The sequence below is a fragment of the Grammomys surdaster genome, unplaced genomic scaffold (genome assembly GCF_004785775.1).
Source record: "Grammomys surdaster isolate TR1022 unplaced genomic scaffold, NIH_TR_1.0 61, whole genome shotgun sequence".
Classification (NCBI taxonomy): domain Eukaryota; kingdom Metazoa; phylum Chordata; class Mammalia; order Rodentia; family Muridae; genus Grammomys; species Grammomys surdaster.
In genome coordinates, this window is record NW_021604563.1 from 6,935,799 (window position 1) to 6,956,898 (window position 21,100).

The 21,100-nt window shown below is 35.7% G+C and overlaps 1 pseudogene; it reads left to right on the forward strand.

The window, feature by feature from the left end:
- LOC114625473 overlaps positions 1–21,100 on the forward strand; it is a 41,615-nt pseudogene that overhangs the window by 1,349 nt on the left and 19,166 nt on the right.

Sequence of the window (21,100 nt, forward strand, 5' to 3'; positions counted from 1 at the left end):
GCTCCCACTGCTTCCCGGTCCTCTTTATATTCCATCACATTTAGATCCATTACCTTTCTGTCTCTCATTTAAAAAGAGCAGATTTCTAATAGACAACAACAAAACAGCAAAATAAAATATAAGATAAAATAAAACCATACACACACACACACACACACACACACAGACCCACACACAATCACACAGTCCATCGTATAGAACTTGGACAAGGCAAATCAACAGAAGAAAAAAAGCCCCAATAGAAGACACCATAATCAGAGAGCCACTTGTTCAGGAGTCCCATAAAAATTCTAAACTGAAAGCTGTAATATACAAAGAGGACCTGGTACAGAACTGAGTATACTGGCCTTATGCTACCTACTTCTTTCTCTGTGAGTTCATATCAGCTTTGCTCAGTTGATTTAAAAGCCCCTGTTCTCTTTGCATCGTCTATTCGTCTGGCTCTTGAACACGGATGCCCTGAGATTTAAAGGAAGGGATTTGATGGAAACAAATCATTTAGAACCCTGTGTTTCAAGGGTTCTCATGCTCTCTGTATAATGTCTCAATATGAATCTCTCTATTTGTTCCCATCTGCTACAGGAAGAAGCTTCTCTCATGATGATTGAGCAGGGCATTCATCTATAAATATAGCAAAAATATTATGACAAGTAATGTTATCACAAGTTAAAAAAAAACTTAGTATCTGATTTTAATATAGGTCTCTGGACTATCTACCCTATTTCTTGGTTGCCTAAGCAGTGTCAGATAGTGGTTACATCTTGTGAAGTGGGCCTTATGTCAAATCAGTAAATGACTGATTATTCCTTCATGTTTTGTGCCACCATTGCCCTAGTATATTAAGCACACAGGACAGCACTATAGATCACAAGGTTTGTCACTATAGTGTTGTCCAAATGACAAGAAGTTTTTATCATACAAGATTTCCACTTACCTTGTTAGATTTACTGCAAGATATTTAATATTACTTGAGGCTACTAGGAAATGTGTTTTCCTGATTTCTTTCTCAATTTGTCATTTGTATATAGGAGGACTACTGATTTTTGTGAATTCATTTTGTGTCAGTTATTTTGCTGAAAATGTTTTTTAGCTGTAGAAATTCCAAGGTCAAATTTTTAGGGTCATGTATGTATACTATCATATCATCATCATATAAATATATTTTAATTTTTCCTTACAATTTGTACTTCCTTTGTCTCCTTCAAATGTTTTATTACTATAGTTAAGACCTGAAGCACTCAACTGAATAAATATCAAGGAATTGGTCAAGCTTGCCTTGCCCTTGATTTTAGTGGAATTGCTTTGAGTTTCTCTCCATTTAAGTTTATGTTGGCTATGGGCTTGCTGTAACATCCCAGTACTTTTATCATGAAGGAGTGTTGGATTTTGTCAAAGGTATTTACTGCTTCTAGAAGATGATCATGTAGATTTTGTCTTTCAGTTTGTTTATATGATAGATTACAATAACAGATATTTGTATAGTGTACCATCTTTACATCTCTTAGATGAAGTCTACTTGATCATGGCCCATGGTCATTTTGATGTGTTCTTGGATTCATATTGCAAGAATTTTATTAATTTTGCATATGTGTCCATAAGGACAATTGATTAGCAATTCACTTTCTTTGTTGGATCATTATGTGGATTTGGAATCAGGGTGACTATGGTCTTATAAAAAGAATTTCATAATGTCACTTCTGTTTCTATTTTGTGGAATAGTTTGAGGAATATTGGCTTTAACTCTACTTTAGTGTCTTGTAGAAATCTGTAAAAAAAACCCGTCTGGCCTTGGGCACTTTCTAGTTGAGAGACTTTTAATTATTACTTCTACTTAACTATGAATTATAGTTCTGTTTAAATTGCCTATAACAGTTTTATTCAACTTTTGTAAGTGGTAACTTAAGAAAATTTCTTCTAGATTATCCAATTTTATGATGTCAGGTTTTTAAATGTTGTCCTAGTTATTCTTTAGATTTCTTCAGTGCCTCTTATTATGTCCCTCTTTTCATTTCTGATTTTGTTAATTTGATTTTTCTCTTATGGTTTGAATTAGTTCATATAAGTTTTTGTCAATCTTACTGAATCTCATAGAACCACTTTTAAGTTTCTCTGAGTCTTTGTATGTTTCTGTTTTATTGATTTCAGCCCTGAGTTTCACACACACACACACACACACACACACACACACACACACACACTCATATGAATGTGCTTACTGCTATGAACTTTTCTCTTAGCACTGATTTCATTGTGTCCCATAAGTGTGTATACATTATTTATTCTTTTCCATTCAATTTTAGTAAGTCTTTAAAGTTTGTCTTTATTTCTGTCTTGACCCATTTTTTAAGTAAGGAGTTGCTCAGTTTCCATGATTGTAAGCTTTCTGACATTGCTAATATCCTGCTTTAATTTATGGACGTCTATCTAATAGGATTCAGAAGGTGGTTTCAATTTTCCTGTATCTGATAAGATTTTATTGCTGTTCAAATATTATCAGGTTTGTAGAAAGTAACATGCGGTTGACAGAAGAAGGTGTATTCTTTTATTTCTGAGTGAAATATCTTGTATATATCTGTTAGAATCATTCTGGTAGATATTTTCTTTGATGAACATGATGCTATGATGGTGATAAGAATATACCTCCTAAATTTTAGCTTATAGAACTTTCACCAAAATTGACAATGTTTGGACACCAATAAAATCTTACCAGATATAGGAAAAATTCTTTGAATATGTTCTTCTCTATATTTTCTGATAATTTTGGCTTTATGTGTACTTAGTTATATATTAAAATATCTATACTGTCTTGTTTCTTACATTCATTTGCTTGAAATATATGTTTTCCAACCCTTTACACTGAAGAAATGTTTGTCCTGGATGTTAAAGTGTGTTTCTTGGGTCCAAGAGAAGGATTGATCCTGGTTTTGCATCCATTCTATTAGTCTGAGCCTTTTTATTGGGGGAAATTAATAGATTGACCTTGAGAGATATTGATAACCAATGATAATTGATTTATTTTTGGTGGTGGTGTTGATGGTGGTGGTGGTGTGTCCACATGCTTCTATTTGTTTGATTTTAGTGGTCTGCCATTATTTGTTCCCTAACTTTTCACGGTTGTAGAACTCTTTTGGCTTTAGGTTTCCCTATAGTAGGGGTAGATTTATACATAAATATTACTTAAATTTGGCATTTTCATGGAATATATTATTTTCTCCAACTCTGATGATTGAAATGTTTGCTGGGTGTAGTTCACTGGGCAGGAATTTGTTGTCTCTCAGATTCTGCAGCATATCTGTCAAGCCCCTTCTATCCTTTGCAATCTCGACTGAGAGGTCAGGTGTAATTTTAGCAAACCTGACTTTATTTATTACTTGGCTTTATTTATCCTTGCAGCATTTACTAACCAGTTTTATATGGTTAGTATTTTGATAATTAAGTACCAAGGGTACTTTATTTTTAAGTCCAGACATTTTGATGTTCTATATGCTTTTTGTGCCTTTCTAGGCATCTTTTTCTTTAGGTTATAAAATTTTCCACTATGATTTTGTTGATAATACTTTGTGGGCCTTCCTTTATTACGATTATTATTAGATTTGGTCTTTCCATGTTGTCTCTGATTTTCTGGATGTTTTGTGTCAAGAGATTTTAGATTTCACATTTTCTTTGATGTTTTATACATAGACTTAAATGTATTATGTTTTTTTAAATTTTATATAAACAGTAAATATGTTGATTCCTTATGAATTTGTAAAACATCATTACTATATTTTACTCCCTGTTTCTTTTGCCTGTATTTACTTCTTTCCTCCATTCTTTATTAGTGTTCCTTTTTTTTTCTTGTTTCCTTGATCAAATACCAAATACTCTGGGATATGTACTCACATCTGAAGCTAGAAAAGTCCATTGAGAAAAACATATGTAGTTTTTATTCTAGGTCAAGTTTACCTCCCTCAGTAAGATCTTTTATAAGTTCATCCATTTACTAAAATGTATGTGATTTCACTTTTCTTTACAGCTAAATAATATTTCTTTATAAATATGTATCACATTTTCATTATACATTAATTGGTTGAAGAACATTTAGTTTTTTGGTATCTCCTAGCTCTTGTAATTAAAAAAGCCATGAATATAACTGATTAATTGTCTCTGAAGTAGGATATTTAGTGCTTTGATTATATGCCAGTGAGTAGTGAAATAGAGGCATAGGGTAGATTTACTTTTAGATTTTGATATTCTCTACACTGATATCCATTGATGTTGCACCAGTTTGCCATTTCACCACTGGTGAGTGACTGTTCCCTTTTGCACACAATCCTTCCATTATTTATATTCAGCTCCTTTGTTCGTCTTTACTACTCTGAGTAGTGTAAAAGAAATTCTTAAATCTGCTTTGATTTGTTATTTGAAGCTGTGTTGAAGAAAACTAAGTCTTCTATTTCAAGTTGGTATGAATTAGAGATAAATTTTTCATATAGGATGGGAGAGGTTGTCTAAGTCCCCCTCTCAGTGCTGTGATATCACCTGGCATGAATTTCCATTGAGTCTCTGTGTACTGCCAAACTTTTTACAACAGTATAGTTGTGTCTTGTGGACACAATTTCCTTGGAGTATTCAGCCATCATCTTTGGGTCTTACAATCTTTCTACCTCCTCTTATGCAAAACTCCCTGGGACCTGAGGGGAAGCTTTGATGAGAACATCCCATTTGTTTGTTTAGTTGTGAGTATCTTCTTTCCTTTTTTTTGAATTCTTATACTATTCTAGATATTAATTCTGTCTGATTTATAGCTGCAAAATAGTCCTTCTATTTGATTCATTTTCATCTAAATAGTTTCTTTAGCTCTTCAGAAGCTTTTGAATTTTATGATAGCCATTGTTAATTGTTGGCCTCAATTCTTTTTTCAAATGGAGTCCAATTCAGAAAGCACTTTTCTGCACCAGTATAAAGAAGGGTACTTGTATGTTTTCTTTTACTTAATTCAGTATTTCATGTTTCACATTTTGTTCTTTGATATGTTTTGAGTTAGTTTTTTTGAAAGAAGTCTAATTTAATTCTTATGCATATATGCATATTTTTTTCAGTATCATTTGTAAAAGTTGTTTTCTTTTTTAAAAAAATACAATTTTGGTATCTTTAACAATTACTAAATGGCTGATATTACATGGACTCATGATTGGGTCTTAAGTACTAGCCACTATGAAGATTCTCATTAATTGGAATCCCTTAGGGATGTCCCAGAAAGGAGTTATAATACTGCAGTGTCCAACTTTTGCATGCCATGTTCTAATATGTAGAACATCAGTTAAAACAGGCCCTAATATTCTCTTCCTCAGTCAACTGATCATATTACATACATTGGCAGAAGATATCATTGCAACAGGAATAAAAAACATAGGGATTTAGGCAACTTATTCCTATAACTTACTTAGTCCTTATGGACTTGCTTAGATCTAATTGCGTATTTGTTACTTTCTTTTGATAATAGACTGCTTTTTTGTTTGTCCTGTTTTATGATTTTGTATGTAAGATAGCATCCAGCTCATGATAGGCAGCTCAGAATAAATGGTAAATTAGGAGTTTATTGCCAAACATTCAGTATACACTAAAGCTCAATAGTAGGCCAAGAACTGTTTTTTAAAGTGAAAATAGTTGTTTAGAGATGATGGTAGAGCCTTGTTACAAAATCTAAAAGGTATATTCTATGATTTACCTACAGGAGCTGGCCAAAGTCTTCCATCAACATCCTCGTCTGCTACTGACAACCGAAGTAACATCAGGTCTCCTGGATCATATGGTCCAGGTAGGAAAGCATCCTGCACAGCAGCCTAGACATGTTGAAGAATCTTCTGCTGTTCTAGGTCCCTCTCAAAGTTAGAGACACTTTCCAGGTCACTTGGAATATAAGTAATAACTCCATGTGAGGAACAGACTGTCTTCAGTATCCAAATAGGCAAACTAAACATTATGCTTTTTTCTTGGTGGTTGAAGGAGTCAGGTTGATAACTTATCCTTGACCTTTAAAAGAATATATCTCATGCCACACACTACTAAACTCTCAATAATTTTCCTGTGGTATAAAGTCCATGGATTTTGATTGGATTTATTTCTCTTCTTCTATGCACCTATGTGTTAAAAATCAAGTACAAAGTTGTTGCTACCTACTGCTTATTTGATCCAATCAGCATAATGCTGTCTGTCAATATAGCAAACAAATTTGATATTTTAAGGAAAGACGGACGACCAAGAAACCTTCAAACTAAATTAGGACACAGAGCTGGACAACTAATATATTCATAATGTTAATGTTATGGAAACTTCTGATCTTGCCAAATGAAAGCAAATTGCCTCCGGTGGTCCTAATGTACAGGTACTGAGAAAAAAGCATTTTCTGTGTCAATAGCTGCATACCCATGTATGTGGAGATGCAGATTAAGTCACTATTTTCATAGGCAACTGCCAATCTCCATGACTAATCTCCCTTCTGCAGTTGTCACATATGAGAGCTAAAGGGATTTCTATTGGGAACCACTACCTCTACCTTTTTGCACTAATTTCTTCAATTACTCCAGGAGTATGAGTCTGTTTATGATACTCTATTTTCTTTGGCAGAGTCATCTCTAAATGTTTCCATTTATCTTTTCCAACCATAATAACCTGACTCCACAGGTCAGGGAACAAATTTGAGAATTCTGCAAACTCCTAAGTTTATATACTACAACGAGGAGTTATTGGACTGGGGAAATAACCACAAGATGAGTTAGGGGACAACTGGAACTAGTGAAAATCTGACTTCAGCCAAACCACCATTAGTAACTTGACCTCAACAAGCCAGTATTTTAACTGCAGGGTCAGAAGCTTCTTGAAGTCTTTCAGATTTGGAATCTATAGGGTTGTTAGCTCACGTGTAGGGGCAGGTGTGGATCCTGTTGAGCTGTGTTGTGGTGTCTGTGGGTCTGCCACAGCTTAGTCAGCTGGAACAGTGGCTCAGAATGGCAGAAATGCTGGAATTTGACTGAGCCCCTCCCACGCAGCGTCAGGCAGGCGCTGTAGAGCCCTGCTCCGTTATGGGGCAAACTCAGTCTGAAGTCCCGCAGGGGTAGGGCTCTTGAGTGGGGACCCCCAGACAAGAAGGTGTTCAGAGATCAACTATTCTCACACTCCTGGGCAACCAGGCGCCTAGCTGCAGAAGAGTAGAGAAAGGGGACAGATGGGCTGAACTGGCTGGCAGCCTAGAGGGACAAGAGAGAGAGAAGCCCAGACAGTGCCTGTCAGGAAAGAGACTCTTTGGTTACTGTACTCACTTGATTGACTAGGCAGCCCTGCTAGGTTGCTTAAATCTGTGGCATCTGAGGGATAGCAGAGAAGCTCTCCACGGGAGATTAGACAGAGGCTCAATACTCAGAGGTCCCCTCCATGGTTCTGCATGGCAGTCCCCAAAGACACAAGGAAGTCCAGGGTTTTGTAAAGATTTATTGTCATGGTGGATGGAAGACGGATCTGATTGTACGCCCCTGAAACTCAGGGCAGACCTAACTTAAAAAAGAAAGGAGGTGGGCCTGTGAAAGAATGCTTAATTGGCCTCTGGCCTTTAGGTATCTCATTAATATGAAAATCTCTTGAGGCTGAAGCCTGGAGTCACACCCTTTACCTGTGCTAGGTTACGCAAACTTCTTTGAGAGGGGTTTGCCTTATGTGACTGAAAACCATGGACCAATGATGGTCTTAGACCGTGTATCAGGACGTTGGGTTCTGGGAGTGAGCCTGAACACCTGCCTTTGTCCCATTAGGGTCAGGGTTTCGAGGCCTCCACTCGACCACGAACCAAGCTGTCGATTCACGGCCCCCAAAACATCAATTCAGAACCAGTATCCAAAGAGCCTCTTGGACCTTCCAGAACAAAGAGGAAGTTTTAATTTAGAACCAGTATCCAATGGACCCCAGAAAGTCTGATTGCTTCTTTTTTCCTAGTATATAATTACCATTATAAAAGTCTGTAGGTTCCTATGGGCAAAGGGCTTTAGAAAGACTAACAGTAAAACTATTAAATATTTTAGCAAGATGCTTTCTCAGGGAAACTTGGACACCTCTTCATATAGAAGGTTCTGGGTCTGCAAACAGACGCAAGTCTGGAAATTGGTTCATGACTGAGACAGTCTTTTGTCATAATCCACTAAAAGCTTTCATTTTTGAGATTTTTTTTACTTATATAGAGCAAACAAAATTGGAGTAGGTGTTTTAAAAGTCTATTTCATGCCTAGAAACACCTCTTTTGGTTAGCCAGTATCAAAGGTCCATATGAGTCACGGCACTATAATTCACTTTGTTCGAGGTGAAAATTAATGGGTCGGCCCATTATGAACATTACTTTCTTTATGCTGCCCACTATAAAAACTCTTCCTTTTGTTGATTTTTGTGCTCCCACCTGAACGCTCCTAATTTGAGGCCCAAGTAAATCCATTGCATTTAAGTCATTAAAAGAACTGAAGAGTCTCAAACCCTAAGTTCTGGCACAACAAAAATGATAACCACAAAGTTCTTCAAATGTGACACTTCCCCTCTTACCCTTTTGTGTCTGATTATTTGACTATGAAGGGCATGGCTTCTGGGCCTGCTCAGTAGGAAAGATTAAGTTTTAACAAAGTATACCCACTCTAGCCTTGTAATTTCCTCAAAGCATAAAATTTCTTGATCAACACTAAACCAAGAGATATTAGTACTCATCAACTCCTTTTCAGTATGCTATCTTTTGACAAATACCTCATTTGACTATTCAAACTTTTACCCTGTGAGCTTACATATTAAAAATTATATCTCTACCCATTCAGCTCATGTGAATAAACTCAGCCTGATCCAGCATTTTCTCATACCCTTAAAATCTATTCCCACATAGATTTTAGTAGTATGCAGCTCCTCCTAATGAACTCTACTTTCTAGCTCTCACCTAGGAGCATAGTTAGCATTTACTCTGGTTAAATGTTAAGCAACAACTATTGGTAGTCTGTGAAGAACATCAATAATGTCCTGCTTGGCATGTCCTCCAGAGAAAAATCACTGTTAGTTTAATTTCCTCAGTCAAAGGCAATATTTCAATGAGTTGGGGTAGAGTATGACTTCTTAGAGTGGGGAAAATGTTTCCTCTTGTGAGATTACCCCTTTAGAATCTGAGGTTCCAAGTTCTCAACTTTTAAAAGAGTTTGGTTCATGATTTTTTTTTTGTAACATTGAAAATGATACTGTATGTTGATGTTTTTATTTTGTATTTAAAGTATGCTCATAAGAATAGAAAGTTGAATCATATGCTAATTTCTATTTTGTTTTTTGAGGAACACATGCCATTTTCATAAATAACAGCACCACATAAAATTGTCATCAGCGATTGTTTCTTGTTTGTTTTCTTACAAAGCCACACAAAACTTGCTAGTATTTATTATAGTAAGTGTGCTTGAGCTTTACAAGTTAGTTGTTTTAACAGATATAAAAATGTCCTGACATTTTTATTTCTTGTATTATTCATGGATATGGAATATAGAAATCGTATACATGTTTAAACCAGTTACATTCATTATAGTTAATTACTTTTAATTTTTACATATTTTTATTTTAAATAAAATAAAGTCTTTGGTATATAAACAGATTGCCTTTTTGTTTTACCTTAAGTAAAGTCATATCTATGAGCTGTGGGAAGTTTTTTTATAAGCAAAAGTATTCCCAGAGTTGAAGAAATTTCCCTCTCTGCTCCTAAGTTTCTTGCTAGTTACAAGGTTGCAGTATATCTCACTGTCTTTTGTTTTTCAGGTCAAAATGCAAAACGACAAACTAAAAAGCCAGCTTAGACCTTGTATGATTTTTTTAACCATTTTTAGGTGAGACTTTTTCAATATTTTCTAAACCTTAATAAAATTGCTTTACTGATGACTTTTCCAACATTCATTAGAATATCATAAGATATATTTACTTCATTTTTATTCCAATATCTGGCAGCATAGTTCCCTCTATGTCTTTATGAATTTTTTGCATGCTTTTTCATGGTAATTGTAATTATTTACATTTCAGTAGGCTCTCCATTATCTAGATACTATTCAGTCTATTATAGTGCTTGAAAAATCATGTATGCAGCCACTGTTACCTCAGCTGGATGCTGTTCTGGAGGGCTGTGAAATATTAAAGAGGCAGAATTAAATTGATAACCCCAGGACTTTAGAGATCCACAATGAAGGTTATATATGCCTGCCTAACTTATTTTCTACATTTTTCCTTCATAGTTAGCAACATGTAATCAAGATCTGCCACCTGTTAACACCACCTCTGGACTACATCGTAACCATAATATTTTCCTCATGATGACTAGCCACAAGGTGAGATATCTGAAATGAAATAAATGTGTATTTCTTCAAAGTGTTTCTCTGTAGTTGGTCAGAACAAAGACATGAGAGATTATTACAATATGTAATAATATGTTTTTCTTAAAGTTAATTACTTTAAAATACTTTTCTCATAAAATACATGGCTAAATAATACCTGAATGTGTTCTTGTTTGATTTACTTTTAGATTTAACTATATATCAATAACTTCTTTGGTCTTGGTAGTCTAGTCTAGAGATATCCTTGCAGTGAAAATAGTAAACCATCTTATTCCCCTTTTCTAATAAGGTGTAAGAAACTTCATAACTTTACAGTTATGAAGCCATAGATACCACCATGTAAATTTTGTAAAAAACAGCCTAGTCTGTGGTTTACATGGTGAGGTAATTGTTTGATTTGTGTTTTATGAGATTATCTCCTTTTATTTTTCTCAATAAGTTTAATCCTCTATTTTTACTTCGATGTTTAAAATAGATTCTTCTCTCGGAAAAAGAAATCTTTATCAGAGTTTACCCTTCATCCATTCCTTCCATCCATCTGATACAAGATCACATCCATTCTATCCCAGATCCACTTACTACTCATTCTCCATTTACTGTTCAGAGAAAAGCAGATCTCCAAGAGAAGACACCCAGATATAAAAAAGAAGATGCAGTATGACCAGACAAATGTCCTCCTATTGGAGTCTGGCCAAGGCAACTTAACAGGAGTACAAGAGTACGGAGAACATGCAAACAAGTCACAGATACAGTTTCTTTCAGTGTTAGGAGTATAACAAAACATCAATCTGACACCCATAACATATATGCATAATACCTGGTGCAATCCAATGCAGTCCCCTTACTTGCTTTTTCAGTCTCTGTGAGCCTATATTTCCCAGATATCTTCTTGAATTAAATAGTAAAATCATTGAGCTCTTTAGTAGTGTAGGGTTCCTCCTTGTGGACTCTGCTTTCTACCTTTCATCCAAGAGCATGCTCAGCATTAATTGTAGTTAACTGTCCAGAGGCAACTAATGGTGGTCCCTGAAAATCATTAATAAAGTCTTGCCTGACATGTTCTTCAGAGAAAATCACTGTTAGTTTAATTTCTTCAATCAAAGGCAGTATTTCAGTGAGTGAGCATAGAGTATGTCTTCAGCTTAGGGTGGAAAAATATTTTGTCTTGTGTGATTATCCGTTTGGAATCTGAGATTCAAAGTTCTCAGCTTTATTGGAGTTTGGTTTATGGATTTTTAGTAATACTGAATAGGATACTGTATGTTTATGTCCCTATTTTGTATTTAGAGTATGGTCATAGGAATAGAAAGTCTGAATCATACTGTAATTTGAGTGTGTGTGTGTGTGTGTGTGTGTGTGTGTGTGTGTTTTAGGAACCCAAGTCATTCTCCCTAATAATAGCACTACTTCCATTTGTCATCAGAAATTGCTTGTCATTTCTTTTTTTTCTTTTTTTTTTGCAAACCTAGACAAACTAGCTGATATTTATTATCGCAATTGTGCTTGAGCTTTACAAGTTAGTTGTTTTAACAGAAAAATGTCCTGGTATTTTGAATTTTTGTAATATTCATGGATGTGGAATATAGAAATCATCCAAATGTTTAAACCAGACTCATGAATTATAGTTAATTATTTTAATTCTTACATATTTTTCTTTTAAATAAAATAAAGTCTATGCTATATAAAGATTTCCAATTTTGTTTTACCTTATTTAAATTCATACCTATGATAAATGGGAGTCTCATTTTATAAGCAAAAGTATTTTCAGAGTTGAACAAATCCCCTTGTCCAATCACTCCCATGTGTCCTGTTAGTTACAAGGATGTAGTCTTTTTTCTTACTGTGTTTTGTTTTACAGGTGAAACCGCATTAAAAAAAAAAAAAAGACTGAAAATCAAGCTGAGACCTTGTGTGAATATTTAACCATTCTTAGGTGAGTCATTTTCAATATTTTCTAAACCTTTATAAAATCTCTTTACTGATGAATTTTCCAACTTTCCTTAGACTATCATGAGATATAATGCATTTTCTTCATTTTTATTCTAGTACACAGCAGCATAATCATTCACTTTATGACTTTTTGAGTGTTTTATGCCTTTCCTCATGGTAATTGTAATTATTTACTTTTCAAGAGGCTCTCCATTATCTAGATACTATTCAGTCTGTAGTGGTGCTTGAAAAATCTTGTGTTTAGCCACTGTTTCCTCAGCTGGATGCTATTTTGGGGAGCTGTGAAACCTTGAAGATGCTAGATTAAATTGTTAACCCTAGGAATTTAGAGATCCACAGTGAAGGTTATATGACTGCCTAGCTTATTTTCTACATTTTTCTTTCATAGTTAATACATGTAACGAGCATCTGCCTCCTGTCACACCACTACTGGACCTCTTGCTAACCTTAAAGTTTTCCTCATGATGATTGGTAATAGTGAGTTGTCTGAAATGAAATAAATGCATACTCCCTCAAAGTGTTTCTTTGTATTTGATCAAAGCAAAGAAATGAGAGATTGTTATAATATGCAATAATGCGTGTTCTCTTAAAGTTAATTATTTTAAAACTTCTTTTCTCATGATATGCATGGCAAAATATTACATGAGTTTGTTCTTCTTGCATGGTTTACTTTTAGATTTAACTATATATCATTAACATCTTTGGTCTTCCTAGTCTAGTCTAAGATTATCATTGGAATGAAAATAGTGAACCATCTTGTTCCCCTTTTCCAGTAAATGGTAAGAAACTCTCTTGCAATTCTGAAGCTAGAGATGTCATCATGTAATTTTGGTAAAAGTAAGCCTAGTCTGTGGTTTACATGGTGAAGTAGTTGTTTGGTTTGTGTTTCCTGAGATTATCTCATTTTAAATTTCTCAAGAAACTTTATCCTCTATTTTAAGTATGTTTTTAAAATAGATTCTTCTCTCATAAAATTAAATCCTTATCACAGTTTCCCCTTCATCTATACCTCCCATCACCCCCCACACCACCATGTCCATCTAATCTCTCCAGATCCACATAATAGTCATTCTCCATTTCCTGTTCAGAAAAGAGCATATCTCCAAGAGAAGAAAACCAGATATAAACAAGAAGATGCCCCATGACCAGACAAATGTCTTTCTATTGAGTCTGGCCAAGGCAACTTAACAGGAGTAAAAGAGTATGGAGAACAGGAAAAAGAGTCACTGACACAGTTGTTCTCACTGTTAGGAGTACAACAAAACACCAATCCAACAGCCATAGTATATATGCATAGTACCTGGTGCAGACCAATGTAGGCCCCTTACTTGCCTTATAAGTCTCTGTGAGCCTATGTGAGCTCTATTTAGTTGATTCTGTAGGCCATATTCTCCTAGTATCCCCCATTCCTATTGATTCCAGTAGTCTTTTCTCCCCTATTTCCACAAAATTCCCATGTCTCTAAGGGAAGGGAGCTGATGGATACATCCAATTTAGGGTCTCATTATAATGCCTGGCTATGGGTCTCAGCATCTGCTCTCATCTGCTGCTAGAGGTAGCCTCTCCAATGACTGTTGGACAAGGCACCTATAAGTATAGAAGAATATCATTATACTCATTTATTTCATTCATTTGCTGAAACACTCACTCATTCATTCTATCTTTCATTCATTTGCCAGTCATAATTCTATAGTAGGTCTCTGGGCCGCCCAGTCTACTGTTTGTAGCCACCCAGGAAATATAGGAAATGGGTCTGGGTAGACTTCAAGTTCAACTTACCATTGTTTTGCCACTTCAACATGTTCTGAACCACCATTTTACCAGCTCACCTTGCAGAAAGGGCTGACTCTAGTTGCAAGGTTTCATGGGTGGGAAGTTTACTGTAATAGTTGAAGTAGATAAATTCCCAATTTTATGAGGAACCACCTTATTGATTTCCATTCTGGCTGTATAAATTTTCACACCTACCATGAAGGAAGGAGTGTTTTTCTTTTCTTACATCATTGTCAACCTAAACCAATTCTTGAGTTGCTGATTTTGTCAATTTGACAGGTATAAGATAGAATTACAAAGTATCTGAATAGTATTTTTCTCAAGGCTAAGGATGTTGAACACTTCTTTAACTGTTGCTCAGCCAATTGAGATTCCACTGTTAAAAATTTTCTCTTTGGATCTTTACCCCATTTTTTAAATTGCATTTTTTTAATACCTAGTTTCTTGAGTTTAATTTGTTTTGGATATTAGTTTTCTATAGAATGTAGTGTTAAAAAGTCCTTTTCCGTTTCATACATTTTTCCATGTCTCATAGAGGATGTCCTTGGTCTTATAGAAGCTATTCAATTTTGTGAGGTCACATTTTTTTTTTTAACCATTGGACTTAGTGTCTGTGTTATTAGGGTTTTTTTTTTTTTTTCAGAAAATTGACTCCTGGGCCAATGTGTTCAAGACTCTTTCCCATTTTTCCTTCTTTCAAGTTCAATGTTTCTAGATTTATGCTGAAATCTTTGATCCACATTGAGTTAAGTTTTGTACCAAGTTATAAATATGGATCTATCTTCATTCTTCAACATGCATCAATCTAGGTTGTACTATTCCTGGGCAAATACCCAAATGATGCTTGATCATACCACAAGGACACACTCTGTTCATAGCAGCTTTATTTGTAATAGCCATAAGTTTGAAACAACCCAATGGAAGAATTGATAGAGAAATTGAGTTTTGTTTATACAGTAGAATATTTTCTAGCTATTAAAAATGAGGAACTCATGAGTTTTGTAGGCAAATGGATGGAACTAGGAAAATATCATTCCAAGTGAGGTAATCCAGACACAAAAGTACATGCATGGTATGTGCTTACATATAAGGGGATACTAGCCAAAAAGTACAGAATGCCCATGACATATCCCACAGACCCAAATAAGTTGAACAAAAAGGCCCAAGTGAGGATGCTTAAATCCCATTTAGAAGGTGGATCAAAATAATCAAGGGAGGCAGAGAGAGGAATGGACCTGGAAAAGTTACAAGAGGGCGAATGGATCAAGAGGGCAGGATCAGGTATGTGAGAGACAGGATAATTGTGCAGAGGGCCAGAAGAATGAATGGGAATGTGCATCTGAAAGGAGATGGGGATGGGAATTACTTCTAGAAAGTCCCAGAGACCTGGGATGGAAGAGGCTCATGGAACTCAGTGTGAGTGACGTTAGCCAAAATATCCAAAAGTGGGGATATGGAACCTGATGAGACTACCTCCAATAGTCAGACAGGACTGCCAGTGAAGGGATGGGGACACCAACACACCTACAAAACTTTTAACCAAAAATTATTCCTGTCTAAAAGAAGTATAAGGACAAAAATGGAACAGTGTGTCAAGGAATGTCTTACCAGAAACTGGCCAAACTAGGGATCTATCTGATGAATGGGCACCAATACCTAATGCAATTATTAATGATATTTTATGCCTTCAGAAAGGAACCTAGCATGGATGTCCTCTGAGAGGTTCCACCAGTAGCTGAATGAGACAGATGCAGATATTCACAGCCAATAATTGGACAGAGGTTGGGGCCCCCTATAGAAGAGTTAGGGGAAGAAATGAGGGAGCTGAAGGGGATGACAACCCCATAGGAAGATCAACAGCGACAACTAACCTTGACTCCTGTTTGTTCCCAGAGACTGAGACACCAATCAAAGAGCATGCAAATACTGGTCTGAGGCCTCTGGCACATATATAGCTGAGGACAGCCATGTCTGGCCTCAGTGGGAAAGGATGTGGCTAATCCTTTAGTGACTTCATGCTCCAAAGTGGGGGAATGCAGGGGTGGATAGGCACTCTCTCAGAGGTGAAGTCTGCAAGGAGGAAACCAAGAGGGAGTTATATTTGGATGTGAACAAATAAAATAATTAATACATAAAAAATCTAGATTGTTTAGCACCATTTATTAAAGATGCTATACATTTTAAGTGTATCTTTTCTGCTTCTTTATCAAAAATGAGGTGTAATTAGGCTTGTGAATTGATGTCTAGGTTTAAATTTGATTCCATTGATCAATATGTCTGTTTTCATGCCAATACCATGTGGTATTTGTTACTAAAGCTCTGCAGTATAGCTTAAAATCAGGGATAGTAATACCTGAAGAAATTCGTTTATTATATAATATTGTTTTAGGTATTCTGTTTTTCATTGTTGCTATTGTTTTTTGTACATATAAAGTTGAATAATGTTCCTTCAAAGTCTGTAAAGAACTGTGTTGTAGTTTTGAAGGGAATTGCATTCAATCTATAGAATGTTTTTGGTAGGATTCCTATTTTACTATATAATCCTACCAGTCCATGATCATGTGAAATCTTTCTATTGTCTGATACTTCCTTCAGATTATTTCTTCAAAGACTTAAATATCTTGTCATATAGGCCATTCATTTGCTTTGTTACAGTTACACCAAGATATCATATATTATTTGAGTCTATTATAAAGGGTGCTTTTTTTTTAGATTTCTTTCTCAAGCCATTTGTGTATAAGAGGTGGACTGATTTATTTTTGAGTTACCCTTGTATCCAACCATTTTTCTGAGTGTGTTTACCAGTTGTAGGAGTTCCCTGGTTAAATATTTTCATTCACATATCTATACTATATCATGTCCAAATAATGACACTTTGAGTCCATCCTTTCCAGGTTGTACCCCTTTGATCTCCTTCAGTTGTATTATAGCTCTAGTTAAAACTTCAGGTTCTATATTAAATAGATATGGAGAGAATTGGCAGTCTTGTCTTTTTCTTGATTTTAGTGGAATTAGTTTATGTATCTTTTCATTTAATTTGATAATGGCTATAAAGTACTATAAATTGCATGTATTATGTTGAGGTATATCCCTTGTATCCCTGATCTCTCAAGGACTTTTTTCATGAAGGTATGTTGAATTTTGTCAAAAAGATGCTTTACAGCCTCTAATGAAGTGATTTCAGTTTTGTTGTTGTTGTTTTTAATTAAATGTATTTATTTGATGGATTGCATTTACTGTTTTTTGTATGATGAACTATCTCTGCTCTTCTATTGACAAAAATGGATGTTTTTGACGTGGTGTTAGATTCTGTTTGCAAGTATTTTATTGACTATTTTTTGAAAGATGTTCACAAGGTAAATGGTTCTCAAATTAAATGCCTTTGTTGTGTCTTTATTTAGTATTGTTATTAGGGTAGCTGTGGGCTGAGAAAAATATACTGAGAAATACTACATCTGTTTCTACTTTGTGGAACGATTTGAGGAGTATTAGCATTAACTTCTTTGAAAGTCTGGTAGAGGATTAGCAATAAAGATAGCTACCTTATCAAAAGCAATCTACAGATTCAATGCAATCCAAATCAAAATTCCAACACAATTCTTCACAGAGATAGAAAGTGCAATTCTCAAAATCATTTGGAAAACCAAGAAACCCAGAATAAGGAAAACAATCTCAACATTAAGAGAACTTTTGGGAGAATCACCATCCCTGAACTCAAGCTTCACTAGTGCTCCACTAGAGCAATAGTGTTTAAAACTGCATTAGAATGGTACAGAGACAGGCATGAAGATCAATGGAATAGAACTGAAGACTCACAAATAAACCCACACACCTACTGTCACTTGATCTTTGACAAAGAAGCTAAAATAGTCCAGTTGAAAAAAAGACAGCATTTTCAACAAATGGTGCTGGTTCAACTGGAGGTAATCATGTAGAAGAATGCAAACTGATCCATTATTATCTCTTTGTACAAAGGTCAAGTTCAAGTGTTTCAAGGACCTCCACATAAAACCAGATACACTGAATTTAATAGATGGGAAAGTGGGGAAGAGCCTCGAACACATGCACACTTTTGAACAGAACATCAATAGCTAATGGGACCTTATAAAATTGCAAACTTTCTGTATGTCCTCGTGGAGGCAGGGGAGGGAGGTGTGGGATGGTAGGTTTTTGGAAAAGAAATCTGGAAGGGGGATAACACTTGAAATGTAAGTAAACAAAATAACCAAGAAAAAAGAAAAGAACATCTTGTAAAATTCTGCACTTAAACCATCTTGCCATCAGCTTTTGTTGGTTGGATGAAATTTTTGAGGGGATCATATTGCTGTTTATGTATATCAACTTACTTATATCAGAGCAACAATGTAGCCATGAAAAATTACGCAAATACAATTATCGCATTGAAGGCATTTGCAGTAGGACAAAGACACTACAACATAAACAGTAGAATTTGAGTATCGATGAAATAAATCACTAGAAGGATTCAAATATTCTCCTAGGGGTTTAATTAGAGCTACACAGAGAGAAAAATACTTCTGTCTTCCCGACAGAGGCAGTTCCCAAATTGCTATAAAACATTTACCAGTGTTCATCCCATGCTCTCACAGAAATTGGAGACAGGCAAATTGATGGTCACAACTGAGAGAGATGCCTAAAAATGCTTCAAAAAGAGTCTAAAAATTTAAAATTTGCCAGAGATTTTAAAAACTGCAACTAAAAGTTACAGAGAAGGAAGTTATAGATATGTTTTTAAGTAAATAATCTTAGGAAAAGAAGAGTTGTATCTTTAAGTCAGATTAGGATTACTTAAAGTCAGATTCAGGTCTGTCTAAAATGCATTTGCATACATGAAGATTAAGGCTTTGCTAGTCAGATGATAGAAAAGATCATGTTACTTAATGCCAAAATCAAAGTATGTCAGTTTATAACATTTTTCACATATTCATCTATCTTCAAGTCTTAAATTAATGTCTTAACTTTTTGTGTCAAAGAAATTGCAGAAACATTGGTGATAGTAATTAATATAATTAAAGCTGTTATACCAGCAGTAATCCAGCCCACTACCCTCTTGCTTCTACTTAAAGCCTGACTGATTTCTTCCAGTACTAGCAAGCTATTTTTAGAATGCCAAGGTTCTGAGATGCTCAGGGCAAGGAAACAAAAGTTGGTTGATAGACCTCTGTTACTGACATGCTGGATTTCAAAACACTAACACACTTAGAAGGCGTACAATCAATGCATCTTACATTAAATGGTGTAGAAAAATAACAAAAGTAATTTTAACTTGACAATTAAAAGAGCCTTAACACATGTGCTAACACTTATTTGAAATCCAGATCCTGTCTCAACTCTATCTCTTGTTAATGAAATACCCCGGCGGGGTGGGGTGGTACCTCACTCAAGCCACAGGAGATCATGGCCACCCAAAGACTCATGAGACACCAGCAAGATGCTTATGTCGGGGCGGGGGGTGGAGGGGCTAATCAACATGTTGAAGTGGAGACCTGTAACTGACACAGGGGCAGAGACGTTTCAAACCCTAGCTTGGGGTGTGTAGGATATTTAAAGAAAAAAACACAAACCAGGGGGAGTGCAGGGCAGTACCAGTGGAAAGTCCCAGCCTATTATTCAGTGTGTGACAGGGTTCAAGAAACAATCATGGTATAGTACAGATTTTTTCTCTAAGACTCAATCTTATTCAACCATATCATCTTCTTTGTGGTAAGCCAAGTTCCTGGAATACAAATCTCCAAAATTAGTTGACCTGCTCTCCTGGCTCTATTTTACTGCTTGTCTGCTAGAAGTAAAAATTCTATTAACCCTTCACTGACATAACATCATAGAGACCTGCAGCTAACTTCCAAATATGTCTCTGAAAATGTCCAGAATCAGACTTCCAGATTAAGACTGTTATTTCCAATATTCATTTATTTCTAGACCAGTACATGATTGAGTCCAAAAAACTGGCCACATTTAAGAAAAATACAAGTCATTACAACTTCTCTTTTTAATTCTCTGTTATAAAAGGTCTAAAACTTGAGGCAAGGCAATTTGTTCCATCAGGGGTGTAGGTAAGCAACGGTGGTTCAGGAACATCTGTCAAATACAGCTGCTGAGTCACCATTGTCAGGGCACTCAGCAAACTCACAGGTCTGCATCATTCTTTGTCCTTGCATCAGCATGTCTCACTCATCACTCTGGCAGCAACCATGCACCTTCAGCATACTGCAGAAAAAATACAAGCATGCCCTCTTCCCCATATTCAATACCTGATTGGGATCACCAGTCCTTATGCCAGTAAGTGGATCCTTCCCTTCCACCTATGCATAAGTATGCTTAGTTGTTTGACGGCATAGACACTCAGCAGAAAGTTCCCTGGCATCCAAATTTAAAAAATAAAATAAAATAAAATAAAATAAAATAAAATAAAATAAAATGAACATGAATTAAATAAATTTCTAGTGTATGGATGTATATCGCCTCTCTATTTACTTTATGAAGCTATTGTTTTAAAGTTCCATGAGGCCCTTTCACAGTCTCTTGTCCTTGACATTTCTAAGGAATTCTAGTAAGATGGGTAATGGTAAATTACTGACAAAACGTCTCAAATATTCAACTTTAATAGCCAGTTCCAATATCTGGGGGGTTTTGTTAGTTTTTCTTTTTTCTTTTGGTTTATTATTATTATTATTAGTGATACTTTATTTGTCTACATTTCAGATGTCATCCCGTTTCCCCATCCTACCCCGAGAAATGCCATAACACATCCTCCCACCTTCTATTTCTATGAGGGTGTACCCCCAACAATCAACCCACTCCTACCTCCTGGCCCTTGAATTCCCCCTCCTAGGGCATTCAGTGTTCAAGGGACCAAAGCCCTCCTCTCCCACTGATGCCAGACAAGTCCATCCTCCTCTACATATACAGCTGGAGACAGGGGTCCCTCCACGTGTGTACCCAGGTTCACTGTTTAGACCCTGGGAGTTCTGGTTGGTTGGTAGTTTTGCTCTCCCTAT